This window comes from Amblyomma maculatum, chromosome 2, assembly GCF_055883805.1.
Source record: "Amblyomma maculatum isolate TAMU_Amacu chromosome 2, ASM5588380v1, whole genome shotgun sequence".
Classification (NCBI taxonomy): Eukaryota; Metazoa; Arthropoda; class Arachnida; order Ixodida; family Ixodidae; genus Amblyomma; species Amblyomma maculatum.
In genome coordinates, this window is record NC_139345.1 from 136,532,415 (window position 1) to 136,550,222 (window position 17,808).

Sequence of the window (17,808 nt, forward strand, 5' to 3'; positions counted from 1 at the left end):
CGCTGAGCCAACGCGTCTCGGAAATCTTCCACCCGCTACGGGCGGGCCCTGATATCCGCGTGCAAAAAACTGTGTTTAACACAAAACGCCCTGTTGGAAGACTTGGCAGAACAACCTGGCAGTCATTATCCTGTTCCATAGCCCTGTTACCGCGGCCAGACATGGCCGCTGAAGCCGCTCCTGCGGAGCCCTGCATCCTGCGTCCGTTCACTGGCGTGGCCGGAAGCAAAATCTCACCACTATACCACCTACGCCGGACGGAGACGCTGCCATTGATGTTGGCTTTTCCGCTGTACCCATTCAGACAAACTGTGCGATGAGGACTGCAAGTCTTGCTGTGCAGTGACAAAAAGTAAAAATGCTGCGTCGGCCGGGAATCGAACCCGGGTCAACTGCTTGGAAGGCAGCTATGCTAACCACTATACCACCAACGCCGGACGGAGACACTGCCTTTGATGTTGCCTTTTCCGCTATGCCCATTCAGACAAGCTGTGCGATGAGTACTGCAAGTCCTGCTGTGCTGCGACAAAATGCTGCGTCGGCCGGGAATCGAACCCCGGTCAACTGCTTGGAAGGCAGCTATGCTAACCACTATACCACCGACGCCGGACGGAGACACTGCCCTTGATGTTGGTTTTTCCGCTATGCCCATTCAGACCAGCTGTGTGACGTGGACTGCAAGTCCGGCTGTGATGTGACAAAACAGTAAAAATGCTGCGTCGGCCGGGAATTGAACCCGGGTCAACTGCTTTCTTTTCTTTATTGCCGTGAAACACAAAAATGCACATGATAAAACACGTCAACTACACTTGAGCTAGCGCGTACGCGGCTAAAATCTTTTCAAGTGCCCTAACTCATCAAACAGACAATGCCATTGTGGTGGATCCTGCTGCATCCTGAATGCTTCGCGTATATACACCGCACTTTCAATGAAGTTTTCACGCGCAGATCGTGTATTTATATCTGCGTAACGCACCTCCATTCGTGTTTCCACAAACTATGGAGGCCAAGAAGCATAATTAAATCATAAGGTGCATCATCGTTCTGCGCTGGTAGGAATCCGATGCCGTAAGGAGTTAAGGGAAGTTCCTTTTTAATTGTCCTTTGGAGGACATCCCATATAAAGACAGCATCCAAACACTGCAAGAAAACGTGCTCAATTGTTTCCGGGTTTTTGCACAACAGGCATTTTGTTGTCCATGGGACGAAGATACCTTTATCATTCAGCCAGGTTTTAACAGGGAGCGTATTAGAGTGAAGTTTTAAAAGGAACGTTTTAGCAGATGGCCTCATGGGCACCTCTTTTCAAAACGTCCTGCCCTGGGCCTCCACAGTGCAATGCCCGGTAAAAAGGCACCGGCAGCATCACGTCAATGAGATCTTTATATAGTTTTTTCCTTGGAACATTGTAAAGAGAATCAGAGGAAAACCGCAATTCCAGCAACTTGCACGAAAAAACAACCTCGCGCAGGTGGCCAGTCACAGTACCAGGCATTTTTTCACATGACACAATCCATTCAGGGAGCAGCCTCTGAAATCGCACTTGCATCACCGTTTTTAGAAACATATCTTTTTGATCGCGGAGGAATATAAATCGCGCGACCAATTTACGCAAGAACAAATGTGCAAGGCCAAGACCGCCCCTTTTAACAGTAATAAACAAATTCGTCCGGGTGGTTTTTTTCCCATGTGGATGGCCAAATAAAAACAGCAAAAGCGGAGTGCATTATCTGAATTGAGGTTCGTGACACACAGAACACATTTATGAGGTACCACAGCCTCGGCATAAGAGAAACATTGCAAATAGAAGCGCGCGAGAACATTGAGAGGTGCCTTCCTTGCCACGCATCCGCTTTTTCTTTCGCTCTGAAAGATTCTTCCATTCAGCGCACGTTGGGATCTCGATAACAATGTAAAGGCACGCCTAGATATAGCGTTGGGAAAGCAGACCATCGCAGCTTATAGAAGAAATCAGGTGCCACGTCCCAATCACCGTGCCAAAACCCAGAGCTTTCTCCCAATTGATCTTACATCCGGTTTGATCACAAAATGTTTGAACGACACTGCGACTTCACAGGTGCTCTTTCTGGTTGCACAAAACACTGCTATGTCATCAGCGTATGCTAGCATTTTCACGTATGCTGATTACAGCTTGAACCTTAAAATGCGATCGCTATCAATGATAGCCGAGCAAAGTGGCTCTAAATACAGTGCAAAAAGCAGGGGTGAGAGCAGGCAGCCCTTCCTTACCGACGAAAGCACTGCGATGCTGTCAGTCATTTCACCATTCACTATAATAAATGTCGTACAGTTCGCATAAGCCATTTTAACACCCTCCACTATGACTTCACCAAGGTTAGAATGCTCCAAAATGGAAAAAAGAATTTCGTGAGAAACACGGTCAAAGGCTTTCGCCAAATCTGATTGCCTCATGGCTATCTGAGCACCGAGTGCATCAACACATTCTAATACGGTTCTTTCGACATGTATATTCGTGGCAATGGATCGACCCTTGATGCCGCACGTTTGATGAGACCCAACTAATTTTTTTATTACGCTTCGCATTCGTTTTTCTAAAACCTTCATGTACACCTTGAAGTCAACATTGGTGAGGCTAATCGGTCGATATGAACCCACCAACAGTCGTTTCTCCGGATCCTCTGTCTTGGGTATTAGAACAATGTGCCACGTAGAGAAAGACAATGGAACAGTATTACGTTCATAATCTTCAGTGATTACAGCGAGCATAAACTGAGCCGCATACTGCTGAAAAGGTTTAAAAAAGACAGCGCTTAGAACATCCGGCCCAGGGGCTTTCCCAGGTGTCGGGTCATCTATTGCAGATTCTATCCCCTGCAACGTTATCGGTGTTTCTAGGTGCGCTTTACATTCGTCATCCAGCGCAGGCATCAGTCTTATAAAATCTGTTTGAAAGCCGCCTACAGTCTCAAGCTTAGCGCTAAGCAGTTCTTCGAAGTGCTCTGTTACCGCGCGCTGAATATCTTTAGCATCTTCAGTGATATAGCCGGCATAACTAATACTCCTAATTTCTTTCTGGCAGGCGTACCTTTTTTCATCTGCTATAACGCTCGTTTTGTCGGCACTTCTCCAGCTCTAAGTTTTTCAGCCCTTGCACGTATGACAACCGCTGTGTATCTTTCGCTGTCGATTGTTTTCAGCTCACTTTTAAGCTCTCGTATTTGACAGGTGAAATTCCCTAGCACAGTACTTTCCATGCTCAAAAGAAACTCAAGTTGTTCATTCAGTTCTTTTTCTTTCTCTTTATACCGCACCTTACTACTTTTTTCTATGGCTTTCAAATTGACCCACTCTTTGAAGCTGTCCCATTCCGGTGCAAAACTTACTGGTCGCATAGCCAGACGATTTTCAAACTCGGTCTTAACTTCCGTAAGGAACTCTTCATCGGCGAGAAGTTTGACATTCAGTTTTTATAGGTACCAGTTAAACCGCGATGGCTTTCGTTTCCTACCAAACACTGCACTCACGAGGCAATGATCACTGAATGACACAGGTTTCGCCTGATATGCAGTACATAGAGAAACAAGATCAACCGAGGCATACACCCTGTCCAATCTAGCATGGCTATCTCGCAGAAACTGCGTGAACTTTGGCTGGTTTTAAGTGGAGAACACACTACTAACATCTTCAAGGCCATAGTCATGCACAAATACATTCAATAGCTCGGAGCTTCTGTCTCTCCGAGGTTTACACTTTGCCGCTCGGTCCCCAGCTGCGCACACACAGTTGTAGTCACCAAGTACAAGCAAGATTTTATCGACCTTCAACCACAACTCAATAGACTCAAAAAACCATTCACGCTCGCATTCTGAATTGGGAGCATACACAAACACAACACGCCAGCACAAATTAGAGTAGATAAAATCAGCAACCAAAACCCGACCACTTGGACAGGCAAAAACGGACTCTACGCTTATCCCAGCGTGTTACGTATAAATGAAAGGCATCCACCCGACACACCAACAGAACGGCATACACACGCATAAAAGTTTGTTTCAAAAGAAACCACCATACAGTCAGTGCTTTCTTGGCTCTCAATCTTTGATTCTTGCACGGCTGCTATATCTATATTATTATCCAAAAGGAGGCGACTAAGCTGGCATTGTCGCCTTCTCGCTCCCAGCCCTCTAACATTCGAAGTAGCTATGTGTAACGGCGAATTAAGCTTGAGAGTCATGTATTAGAAAGAGACGCCTGTACCCGCATGGTGCCTACCTTCATGGTTGCGTGGCCTCCGCTTCTGACGAACAGCGGCGTATGTATGCATGTAATGTCCTCCCAGCAGAATGTCGGGATGCATGCAGACAGTCCAAGCACCGTGTTTCATTTTTGCTCACACAAGCACCACTTGGTTGCAGAAGGTTCCTGGCGCTGGTCGGTAGGCAGCCGACCCACAAATCGTTCAGGACACCACAAAACTACGGAGGCGGTTTCCCCGCCTGCCGCGTGTCGGCCGAAAAGTTCGGCTTCGGTCTCAATGTTGATCTTCGGATACCCGCAGTTTTCGGCGGCGGCTCACCACAAACACCACCCGGCAGCTCCGTCTCTTTGACGCTTTCCTCATGCGGAAGTTTCGCGGCAATTAAAGCAGCTGTCTCCAGCTCAACCTCTATGACATCAGTACGGGGAAGCTCAGTACTGAGATGCTCCTCGGCGTCAGAAAAATCCATTACATCTTCTGACGCTTCCGTTGACACGCTTTCATGGTCTTGTGATGGAACGTGCGAGACTTGCCGAGTTTCATTCTTTTCACTGGAGACCGTCACCTTAAGCTTTCTTAAAACCGTCATGGAAGGCGCATTCTGTTTCGTTGACTGTCCTCTAATGTCAGCCGCCTCCTCCGCATCCACCTCGTCCATTATTACCTCAGACGAGTCTCCGCTGGTCCCAGGTCCGGCAATGCTTGCGTAGGTAGTACTTCGTGGCGCAGGGTAGTTCGCGGCGGGCCCGATTTCGATCTCGGGAGCGCGCCCAGCACGTCCATTCCCAGCATGTCCAGTCCTAGGCACGGAAGGGCTTTGCGGGCGGTGTAATAGGCATTAAGGAGTCAGCTGGTGTTGTTCATAAGACCATTCGATACTGACACCTAGGCACGTTCTGACGTTACGAGTGACGTCAGCACGGAGGCGAGGCCGTTAATACTTTTCTTGAATTCTGGCAAGTCTACGTGTCATCCCTAAATGTCCTGAAGTGGGTTCGTCATGGTATAGGGCGCAGGCTGGCCGGTATTACGACCAGTTATGGCGTAGTGTTTGCGGAACAGGTTTTCATCACCGGAACACCATTGCGAATACGCGAACAAGACAGCACGCGCCTGCAATTTTGCGGAGTAGGATTGTTTCCACCGCTACGATAATCCATTACGACTCAAAATTCGGCCTCGGAAATTTGTTTTCCAGCCTGCCAGGTGGCATTGATTACACGCAAGACGATGTCATCTTTAGAAGCCTCAGTTGAAAGATCTACACAGACGCAGGACATACAATCGACATCAAAGAGTTTGCTTCCCGACTTATACCCGACGGCCACATGGTATTCCTGAAGCTGTATATTTTATCTGATGAGGCGGACGGACGGGACTTTGAGGTTGGATAGCCAGCATAAGGCACGATGCTCAGTGACCACTTTAAACTGTCTACCGGAAACTTTTGGCCATATGTTTGAAGTGGCCCGCGCCGGAATTGTTTCTCGGCAACAGAATAGTTGGATTTGGCTTTCGACAAACACCGCCTTGAATAAGCGATTACCAATTATTGACCTATTCGAACCAGTACAGCACATAAGCCGATATTGCTGGCGTCGGTATGAGTTTCGTGTGAGCGCTTTCTCGAAATGGGCCAGCACAAGACATCAAATAGTGCGGAATGAAGATTCTTGCGGTGCCTACCATCGAATGGTGCGTCCGTCCTTATCAGGCACGTCGAAAGCTTGGCAAAGCAAGCAAAATGTTCTACGAAGTGCAGTGATGAGCGCATAAGCCAAGAAAACCACCGCTTTCTTTCAGCTCTCGAGGTGACTAAACATTGCGGATAAATTTGTTGTTTTTTTCTCATGATCGGGCTGAACTTCCACTTGGTTCACGACGTGTCGTAATAACTTCACATGCGGATACGCGAAGTGGGATATCTCATTTTTGAGTGCAAGTACAGAAAATCTCATAGCTTATACTACAATTCGAGGCAGCAAAAGATACTCCGGAAAAGTTGGAGTAACGATGCCAACATGGTTAATATAGACGAGGGACGCCTGGCATTTCAGATCGGCAAGGACGCGGTCCATGAATCCATAAGGAGTTGTAAAGTTGTCGATGCAAAGCACAGTTCAAAGTAAACAACCGCATATTCATGAGATCTGTCCAAAGTAACCAAGGCTCTTTTTCGCGACTATCATTGACCTCAATTTGTCATTCGCACTGCAGTGGCGCACCAGAGCATCGTCTATCTCAGGAACACGATTGAAATCCGTCCCGATGGGTTTGGGTATGCGATTGTAGTGTTAACAGAACATGTTCTTTTTTTTGCTTCAAGAAAGGAAGAGATGTAGGCCATGAACTACTGAAGATTGAATAACGTCGTCGTATAGCATGTCCTTTACTTGGCGACCACTAGCGTCACGTGTGAGAAACGCGGTAGAGGTACAGCAGGGGGGGGGGGGGGGGGTGTACACGTTCTTGTCTCTAATAGCACTATGCTTCGCTGGGTGAGTTTATCCGAATACCGATGATAACGAGGAGGTATCTTCATAGCGCTGAAGAAAATCCAGCTTGTTGCTACATCGCTAAGAGGGTTTGATTAATGTCGAACGGAGAAACTGGTGACTGTGCGCTCCCGTTCAAGCGACACAGTGGAAAGACTGGGAGTGCTGCTGACATGAGCTATAGCATTAACATGAGCCACAACGATTTCCACGTTCATATGTTGACGTCCATTGTCAAGACTGCTTATGAGTACTTCTGTATTTCTGTCAATGAGACGAACAACACCTCTGGCGATAGCAAGGCCCCTGGCAAAGAACACAATGTGGTCGCCTTCCGCGACACCTTCAAAATTCAGCAGTCTCGGTGCTGATAGTTACATCTGCACCCGAACGAGGGTGAATGATGAATGGACAGTACGTTCGGGTTGTCCGAATCTCTATGAATTGAGTTTTCAGTGGAGACGCGCACTGACTTTGGCTGAAGGACTGCGCGCAGTTCTCAGTCAAGCACATACCTTAATGACGCCTTGCGAACAATGTTCGGATATGGCGAATGTTCTCAGGTACGTGGCACCTTCAACAGTCACTCGCTGTTAAAGTGTCAGCCGGAGTACTCAAGTGATCCCCAGCAGTGCGAATCCGTGGGCTCACCCAAGGAGTCGTCAAAGTTTTCAGAGCGGCGGCGAAATGCCCACTGATGAGTGATCGGCCCCCTTGTGCACGAGCACTGTAACGTTGTATCCGTCGAGGAAAATGCCATTTCACTGTCGTAACTGTCTTGTGAAAGGTACAGCCCGGTGTTCGCTTCGATTTTTCAGGTGCATGTGGCGTCGGGTCGGGGTATCGTGACTTCGGATGGCAGTCGGTCGTGGCATCAGATCATCACCCATTTCCGATGTGGCAAGTTCTTTTGAATTGCGTTCATAGCAACCACCCCCTCAACGTTTGCTGCTTTTAGCAATCCTGGCGGAGATATGGCAACCTTCCTTGCGAAACATCACCTTAAGACCAGCACGAAATTTGGAAGCCGACCTGCGTGCACCACTGGCAGGTACGGGCAGGATATTTGTCGATTTCTTTAGGGACTGCACACGCTGCGGACGTGCTACATCGGTAGTGAAATCCTGCGGGTTTATCCGACAATGCATGCAGTTGCGGTACGGGTGTCTCGATTCACCGCAGTGATAGCAGAGTGTGGTCGGTAGTTGGGAGTGTGCACCCCGCCGGGGTGGCGCAGTGGTTACGGTGCTCGACTGCTGTTCCCAAGGACACGGGATCGAATCCCGGCCTTGGCGGCCGCTTTTCGCTGAAGGCCAAAAGCAAGGCGCCCGTGTGCTGTGCGATGTCAGTGCACGTTAAAGAACCCCAGGGGGTCGAAATTTCCGAAGTCCTCCACTACGGCGTCTCTCATAGCCTGAGTCGCTTTGGGGCGTTAAACCCCACAAACCAAACCATTTGGGAGTGTGCCAGATGTCACTTTAACCTATTCACACTGGAGCCGAAGAAAAGGCGGTGGCGTCCGTAAAGAGGTAGAGGTTTCCTGACGGCGAGTCGGTGGTGGTCCTTCCGGACTACCAGGAGCGGTGCATGCGATCGATGCAGCTGTGTATGGTTGCAATGAAGCTGGCTTTGCAAATGTCCGTTGCAAATATTCATGAATTATTCTCAGGTAGAGTAGAAACCGCTGGTGAAGGTGTTTTATCCGGGACCAACTTCTTGAGCTCCTCGCAAACTACGGTTCATACGGTTTCACGAAGTTGCATTGGTGATGTCGCCTTTAGCAGTCTTGGACAAAGGCCGGAGCTCATACTGCCGCACACTTATGCCTGTCTTTTTCACAGCTGTTGCCTCATAAATACTCTGCGACAATTTTTAGTGGAATGCGAACTTCTAAAAAAATTTGCACCTTGAGATCTCGCATAAGGTACCGAAGTTTCTTTTGTTCAGGCATATTCGTGTCAGCTCTCCGAAACAACTTCGCCATGTATTCGAAGTTAAGCAGTTGCTCTCATTTTGGAGCTGAATTAAGGATAGAAGGAGCAGTTAGACCCGTTATTTTGGAGCACCGTGGTGACGCCCTTCAGTAACTTATCTTTGAAAACATTCTACCTTCTTATGGGAGATTCTCGGTTCTCGCGCCACGTACGAGCTGCGCCCTCAGCAAAACGAACGCGTGCTGAAGTCTACAGTTGTCCGCTCCTCTGTTGTACCATGCCACACGTTCACATTTCTGCAGTGTTGTGATCTTGTGTTTATCACGTGTGCCTTGGCGGTCACTGCCTCCACTTGGCAGATATCTCGGAGGGAATGGGGGATCCCTGGCCTCAAGGCAAACCATCTGCTAGAAAGAACCCTCGAGCTGTGCCTTAGACATTTTACTCCACAAGCATAGACTTGGCCTACCAAGACGAGGTGAGAAAATGTTTGTTTCTGGAATTTCTGTTTTGGGTTGTGGTGTGCTTGCGCGTGATTCGCGGTGCAAATAGATACTCGCAAAATATCCTATGTTTCGTGCAGACCGAGGAACTACAACGAGGCCCAGCGTACGTGAAGAATGACCAGCCTTTCTTCTTGATCGGTAACGGCTGTCACCTGTGTACACAAGTGATGCTGTCAGATTTACGAGCGAACTTTGCGCTGCAGCTCAAATCTTCCTTTCAGGACAAGCAAGCAAATAACTAAAAGGCAAAGCCCCAGCAACTGGGATTGCGTCCAATCAGGTTCAGCGATGCTACCGCCAGACAGCTCCCAAGAAAGACCTCTGCTGAGTGGAGGAACCGGGCGGGCGCTAAGAGACAAACCTTGTTTAAGTGCGCAGGACCGGGCCCGAGAATAAGGTCATAGATGGTCCAATTGAATTGGCAGAAATTAGAGAGAAGTCCTGCAGGATCTCAAAAAGAGATCTGCTCCAGGCCAGACAATATAACAAACACTATGCTTAAAATTCTGGACGAAGAATCTTTACATTTCATTTGCAAAGTAATGAATAAAATTTGGGAAGGGACCGAAATCCCAGAGAAGTAGAAAATCTCCAGATTGGTCCTTATTCCTAAACCGGGCAAGAAACTTGAACTATCCAACATGAGGCCCATATCTCACCTCTTGTCTGGGAAAGCTCATGGAAAAAGTGGTCCAAATCAGAATCTCTAGGCATATGGAAAACAAGAAACTGGCCAGTGGAGATGGTAGGGTACAGGAGGGGATTAAGCGCACAGGACGTCATGCTCAGATTAAAGCACGACATCATGGATGCTCCCCAGGACGATTCATCATATAGAGCCATCCTGGGACTTGATCTCACAAGGCATTTGATAATGTTGAGCAGAGAGCGGTTCTCGAAGGCCTCAATTCGGCTGGAATGGGACGCAAGTGCTACAACTATGTCAAAGATTTTCTCACCTGCAGGAAAACTGAAGTTAGCTTCATGGGACTTGGGTCCGAGCCCATCAGTAGCGGAGGCATAAGAACACCCCAGGGATCTGTTCTCACTCCGGTACTCTTCAATTTTGCAATGAAATATCTCTCGTCTCATTTTAATAAGATGGAAGGCATCAAACATAGCATCTATGCAGACGATATAACAATCTGGACCGATGGAGGCTCCAGCACCGATATATCACATAGGCTCCAGGAAGCGGCGTATATAGCCGAAAACTACGCCCTAGGTAGAGGACTATCTTGCTCTCCTCACAAATCTGAACTTTTCTCAGTGTGCAGCAAATCCCAACTAACCAAAGAATCCCACCTACCGCACCTACACAACCCAGTGGAGGTATACGTGGGAGGGAGCAAAGTACCGAGAGTCAGCACCATTGGGATCCTGGGGTATTTCCTACAGCAGAATAAGAAAAACACCACCATCCTGAAAAAGCTTCAGACGTATGTCGACCAGGTAACGGGGATATTCAGGCGAATCTCTCTCAAGAACAAAGGCCTCAGAGAACACTGCCTAATAAAACTGCTTCGTGCCTTTGTAATCAGCAGAATAGCTTATGCCATCCCCTTTCTCAGTCTCAATCTTAGTGAAGTAGAGAAGTTAGAGAAAATGATCAAAACGTCATTCAAAGGGGCTTTAGGCATCCGCCCAACTAGTTGCCAGAGAAGCTTCTAGCTATGGGAATGCATAATGACTGGGAAGAGATTGCTAAAGCGGTCAGGGAGGCCCAAATTTGGCGGCTCAACTCTACTGTAGTGGGCCGAAAAATACTGCAAGAACTATAGCATCACTCAGTTGAGTTACCCTATGTTACTGAACTCCTGGAGATTGAGGCGCGGAAACTGTTCGAAATTGCACCGATCCCTAACAATATGCACCCGGTTCAAGACAAGGAACGAAGACAGCATAGAGCAAAATTTATTCAAAGCAAACTAATAAATGATCCTCCTGGGGAATAAGCATATTGCGATGCTGCCTGCGGGCTAGAAGGGGCCGCAGGCATAGCAGTAGTAGATGGGAACCCCTCCCAGAAAGTAATTAGATCCATTATTACGCGTAACGCTTTGATAGCTGAAAAGGCTGCGATAGCGCTAGCATGAACAGGAGGGGGGGTCAAAAGTTTCCAGGCCACAGGGTCTGCTTCTGAGCAGTGTAGTCAGGCAGCTACGACGACCCCAAATCTCAAAATACATGTGGAGGATAGAAGAAGCATTATTCTAACCTCTGCGATCATTTATAGCTTTAATGGGATCTCCCGTGTCAGAATATGCCGACCAGAAGCAAAACCTGCGGCCTGGGAAGTTTTGACCCCCCCTGTACAAGCACTAAAGCCAGAACTATCCTTTCAGATAATAAGGCGGCTGTTAGGAACATCGGCAAAGGCCTAATTTCCAAGCAGGCGGCCAGTATACTGAGAAAGCATCCGCTAAACCGGGAGGTTTCAGTCATCTAGGTACCAGCTCACGAGGGTCTACCAGGCAATGAGGCTGCTCATCGCCTCGCTCGAGATGTATACACTCGAGCGGCCATAGAGACACTGCTACCCGGAGACAAAGTACCCCCTCATCACCTACAAGGAGCTCTCTGAGACTCCCAGATTTAACAGAAGGATCTATCTACCACCAGATAGGTCTCTAATACCCCCAGGCCGGGCGAAACATTCAGGCCAATCGTTTCTTTCCTCATGTTACTCTGCATAATGAGTTGACAGGGGACCCAGAAGCTTGCAATCTCTGCAACGTACCTCTGAGTCAAAATCACCTCATATGGCAATTCTCCGATTTTCCGGGAACTAAAGAAACTGATCCCATTGATCAAATTATCTGGGAGTCCTACATCCGCAGCCCAAATGTGGGTGACCAAAAGGTCGTCCTACGCCTGGCGGAGGAAGCTTACTCCAAGACCTTCTCTGCGGCCATTGTGCAGTGGAGCCGACAAGGAGACCCTCCCCCTGGCTGAGCCCCTGCCCCGAGGTCCATGTCGGTGTAAATAAAGTCTTCTCACTCACTCAATCACGCACTCACTCACTCACTCACTCACTCACGCACTCACTGCGTTCTTTTTGTTTTGGCCTGGTCCCATTCTTGCTGTGTTTCTGTCATTGCAATAAATCTATAACTGACATTTTTCCTGAACGCTTCTGTCTCCTCGTCCTGTCTTCTGCGAAGAAGCTACCGCTGGGCTCGGGTCGCTACAGTAGCCAGTCTTCGTCTGGCAACCGTTGGAAAGTTGGAGATTCCCGCGGCTTCTGATATACAATGGAAGGTGAGGTAATGGTAGTCTGCATGTCAGTTTCCGGCTGGACAGTCGTTGCAGATGCTGCTAGACGAAAGACGTGCGCCGTAACGCTCGAGCGAAACTAAGGATTCTAAGCTTTGTTTGAAAGACTCGGGGCCGGTGGCTGCCATGGTGTACGATGGCAGATGACCCTCGCGTATTGAATCTCGGCTTTCTGAGGAGTAGAAGGCTTGGAGTGAGTTACTACGTGCCTCCGCCCACTATTAGGCAAGGTTCAGTACGTCTGAGGAGCCACTCGTCAGCCAATTCAGCTTTTTCAGGCGAGATCTCACAAAAGCAGCGCTCTGAAATTTTTAGCCGAACAACGAAGATGAACGAATTATGGCAGTATAATGTGCACATTCCACTTTGAACAAAGCGTGCCAAACTGCAAGAGGCTATCCTAATTTTGTGAAGCACCCACTTAAACCACAGCATGTCGACTAATAAGACCCAAATTCCCAGGTAAAGGGGTGAAATGTTTGGCTGATAAAAGCAACTTTTTTGACTCCAAGCCGCCTCGCCCCTCTTTAGAAGTGGGGAGACACTGCTCGATAACTTCGGTCCCGGGAAACGGCGGCTTGCCCAAATGAAGCCTGGTGACAGAACCGGGAGAGAGAGGCCATACTGCGGCCTCTACGGATTCCTAAGCGATTTCCTGCGGCTCCCAGCAGCCATATCAGCTCTCAGTTTGTAACCCATCAATCTTGTAGATATCTGAAGAGAGTGTTCCTTTAACTTTCATACTTTTTTCTTCCTCAGCCGGCGCATCGGCGCTGGGCCTGTGCCCGATGCAAACACGCTATTAGAACGATGACTCGTAACAATAGGCAAAGGGATCTCGCTTGGCTCGGGCTAGTTTTGGTATTTTTTTCTGAGCGGCAAATCAGCAGCAGCTTTCTGGAAATTGTGTTTGGTGTCATGTCTAAAAACGTTCTTTGCAGGAATTTTTCATGGTCTTTTAGACATTTAAGTTTCACTATAGGCCGTAGCAGAGAAATGATGTTGAGCCTCACGTAAGCCAACAATTCACCGCCTTTTTTATTTCCGTAGTTCTCTTTATAAGTAACATTGTCTGTGACTAAAACGAAAGCCCAGAAGGCAAACTAAATGAGCGAACAAAATATTCCAGAATGCTTTAGTGCACGCCAGATCTCCGTTTAAAATCGTGCAGCACCAATTGCACAGCGTAAAGCATCCCGATCAAATCCCCACCAGCTTATTACATCCACTGCCAGTCAAGTGTCTCTCTCATATCATTCTGATAAACCCGGTCCTATGCTGGCTGCCTCCACACAATCCCAGCAAAGATCATTGCCTCATCCGCCCAACTCGCGTTCTCTAGACGCTTGCCACTCTTGCCTTCCCTTGAAATATTTTATGAATTGTCTTTTCTCTCTCTCTCTCTATTCTAATGCCTTCAGCCCAATAACTAGACAGCAGTGAATCCCCGCTTTATGATGTTGTCTACGGTGTGGGTTTCTAGGCGCAGCGAACCTTTCGGAAAGGTTTCGTTACACAAATAGACTTGATCAGCCTCTTTATTCGCAGCAGCCAGACAAGCGCTGTTCCGAGAGAGAGTCGCGGGCAGGCCGCAGCACTCTTTCTCCCCAACTTCAAGCTAACATCGTTAAATGGTAGCCGTTACAGGTAAATCGTTTCAATTCAACGTACACTACTCTAAAATGGAAATGGAAGCACAGGAGCTCACGCAAGTTTTCTGCTGCACATAACGCAATCGCCGCTGACGTGATCTGTACACTCATTGTTCAATAAATTTAACGGCTTAAAAAAAAGCACATACAGGGACAGCGAGACAAAGCGCCACTGCCAACTGGTTTTATTATATGCATGAAACGCATGTACACCTTCGTAGTCACGTGCGCAGGCATGGCGCTTTGTCCCGTTGTCTGTCTAGGTGCTTTTCTGTTATTTTTTGCGCTGTTAGATTTCTGTAACAATTAAGCAGAACCAACTAGCCCAACAGCAAGAACTCTCAAACTGTACACTCGCTGTTCCCTGTTCGGCGGTGTCACCCTGACCACCAGCTTCAGTCAAAGAACAGTATTCTGACGAGCATTTAAAGAGTATTAGGGGTGTTGACGGACTGTTCATCAGGTGTGCTCTAGCACTTCGTAGCATGAACCAGTATCTAACAATAATAGAGCAGAAATTTTCTTCAAGTTCTCTTGACAGTTATACGAACGTTCATCACTGCTAACTTACGTGTTGACATTTGTGGCATTTCCGACATGCTCGACATCATCGACATTTCGAATCCCTCTGAAAAAGAAGGAAATAATTACTTATTATCTACAGTGTACATCTTGATGCAATGAGAACAATTCTGAATAATTAAACACACATCGGTTCCGCGCTTTGCTTACATAAGTGAGGAAACTACCACAGCCATTTTTCTGACCCATACCTCTATGTATATATTGTCCATGACTGTCGATTTAGGCTTCCATTATTAGTCGCCTGCTTCAAGAAGGGCATAAATGAGAGAACGCAGGCACTATATGTGGACAATTTTGAATATTGCAGTCACTTTCTTGAGCACTAAAAGACCCCAGGAAGTGTCATGAAAGAGCAATGTGTCACAGTGGCACGCAATCGTGTTGCGTTCCATTTAGTTTTCCTTAACTGCATGTTTAGTTCACTCTGTGTGCCAAACATGAAACACCTTAGCACGGTACCGTCCAAGGCCGCTATTCTCAGAAAATATGGGGTCTACGCTTTGAGCTAAAAATGACGGCCATGCCCGAATCAGCTGGCAGCTTGCCGGCGACGTGGCCGCACACTGACTGACTATTCGCTGTGAGGTCGATCTTGTAGACGCAGCAAAGGCAGTCTTCGCCTCTCAAGTAGAGGTGCGTGATGTGAAGGCAGCTTCCAGGACAATGATATTGAGTTTGGCAAGCTGCCCCTAGACCACGTGGGCACGGTCATGTGGCTTGGTCTAAGCAGGGCATCCTGTTTGCAGTTGATGGCCTTTCATTTAATCTGGCGGGTTAGAACAGTATAGCAACTAGTATATACAGAAAATAGAAATTAATAAGAAACGAATAGCAAAGTGCTTGTATCCAAATGACGTCTGGAAGGTGGGTCGGAAGAAGGGAGCCATTACCTCTGCAGAGTGATGGCCTTGAATGCGGAGCGTAAGCGCTTAACCGGTTATTAACCTTAAATGTTTTTTTTATACCAGAACTCAGTATCATCATTTCGTCGACGTAAATGTTTTGTGGACAACTACATTGGAGCAGTCGTACAGTACTGGAAGGAAAGCATTTGCGCTACCTCTTATTAGCTGCAGACAATGAAACACTCTGCATCGACTCTAAGCTCATGTTATATCATGCGTGACAGTATTATTATAAGAAAAACCAGGTCCAATTTCCTACACTGTAGTCATTAGGATCAAATGTGCTTGCTGAAAACAAAGGACAGCAGTGCTTCTTTTTGCACGAACAGAACGCAATGCTCTTGAACTTAATGGGCACATACTTTTACACGGTAAATCTTTTGTTAGTGTGCGAAAAAATGCTTCGTGGTAGTTGGTATGTTATGAAACGCGCTAGAATACTTTTGAAAGCAAAGGATATTTACTTCACATATGAAAGGGCATTCACATTTTAGAAATAAGTGAGAGCGTTACGAGTATAGCTCTCGACGAAGTAAGCTGAGCTGCAAAGTGAGTTTTGTTGCGGAGGCAACACTACGCTAGTCGCTGAGCCATTTCGCAGTGCCCCCGATGAGCCAAGCTGTGCATGCGCAAGGAGCGAGTGAGATCACAAGGAGCGCCAGGAGGGAGTGACGTCATACAGTGCACAACTAACACGCCGGGGCCACCTCCGACTCCTCCGCGGAGCGGTGACTCAGAAGTGCCGCCGCCGCGTTCACCGCAGATGTTGCTTGCACTATTCTACTCGGGATGGCCATTGGTCAAACCACAGCTAATTGGTTGATTTCAGTTTCTGTCAAGCTCTCCAAGAGATGGGAGTTCCAATTCAACTCATCTGTCTCCTCGGGAACCTGTATGAAGGGCAAGAGGCCACAGTCAGAACTGCGCATGGTCTTACTGATTGGTTTCCGATTGAGAAAGGAGTAAGGCAAGGCTGCATACTCTCGCCCTGCCTATTTAACCTATATGCAGAGTGCATCATGAGGAAGGCCGGCCTGGACGAGTCTTCAGCTGGAGTGAAGATTGCTGGAAAACGTATCAACAACCTTAGATATGCGGATGATACCACTTTAATGGCAGAAAGTGAAGTGGAACTCAAGAGACTTCTGATGCGCGTACAAGAAGAGAGTGAAAAGTTTGGGCTTAAACTGAACATTAAAAAGACAAAGATCATGGCGTCTTGCGCTATCAAGTCCTGGAGCATCAATGGACAAGAAGTGGAAGCTGTGACAGATTTTCTGTTCTTGGGCTGCAAGATTACCTCGGAAGGAGACTGCAGCTATGAAATTAGGAGACGCCTGCTTCTGGGAAAGAGAGCAATGGTTAGCCTTGACCGCCTAGTAAAGAGCAGAGAGATTAGTCTGCCAACCAAGATCCGTATAACTCGTGCTATGGTCTTTCTAGTTGTGATGTATGGATGCGAGAGTTGGACTGTGAAAAAGGCTGACCGCCGAAGAATTGACGCGTTTGAATTGTGGTGCTAGCGAAGACTCTTGAGAGTTCCTTGGACTGCCAGAAGATCAAATCAGTCGATATTGTCGACCATAAACCCAGACTGCTCATTGGAGGGTCAAATACTAAAGTTAAAGCTCAGCTACTTTGGTCATCTGATGAGAAGAGAGGAGTCGCTGGAGAAAGATTTGATGTTGGGAAAGGTTGAGGGTCGCCGGGGAAGGGGTAGACAGCGAACGCGATGGTTAGATGGCATCCTCGAGGCACTGCAGATGAAGTTATGTGATGTTAGGAAGATAGTGAGAGACCGGAAAGCGTGGCGTGACATGGTCCATAGGGTCACGAAGAGTCGGACACGACTGAACGACTGAACTGAACTGAAGGTCCCAGACCGACTCAGGCTGTGACAGACGAATTAGTGTTTGTGATCAAGACCAAAAGAGCAGTTATGTCCCTTAATTCCGCAATTTCAATAGCAGAAAGTATACGGTTCACCTTCATGTGTGAGCAGATAAATTTTCAAGTACTAAATTGCACATAAAATCTTTATTGACAATGCGAAGGGAGACTCATCATCATCATCATAATCATCCGCCTGATTGTACCCACTACAGGGCGAAGGCCTCTCCCATATTTGTCCACTTAACCCGGTTCTGTGCTAGCTGCATCCACTTGACCCCTGTGAACTTCTTCACCTTATCCGCCCACCTAACTTTCTGCCGCC

At 47.6% G+C, this 17,808-nt stretch overlaps 2 non-coding genes across 2 annotated transcripts; both read right to left on the reverse strand.

Moving 5' to 3' along the window:
- Positions 1–362: 362 nt before the first annotated feature.
- TRNAG-UCC (transfer RNA glycine (anticodon UCC)) lies at positions 363–434 on the reverse strand. Its single transcript has one exon. It is a non-coding gene; the product is annotated as a tRNA-Gly (tRNA).
- A 100-nt stretch (positions 435–534) lies between these two features.
- On the reverse strand, positions 535–606 carry TRNAG-UCC (transfer RNA glycine (anticodon UCC)). The gene has a single exon. It is a non-coding gene; the product is annotated as a tRNA-Gly (tRNA).
- Between the last annotated feature and the right edge of the window lie 17,202 nt (positions 607–17,808).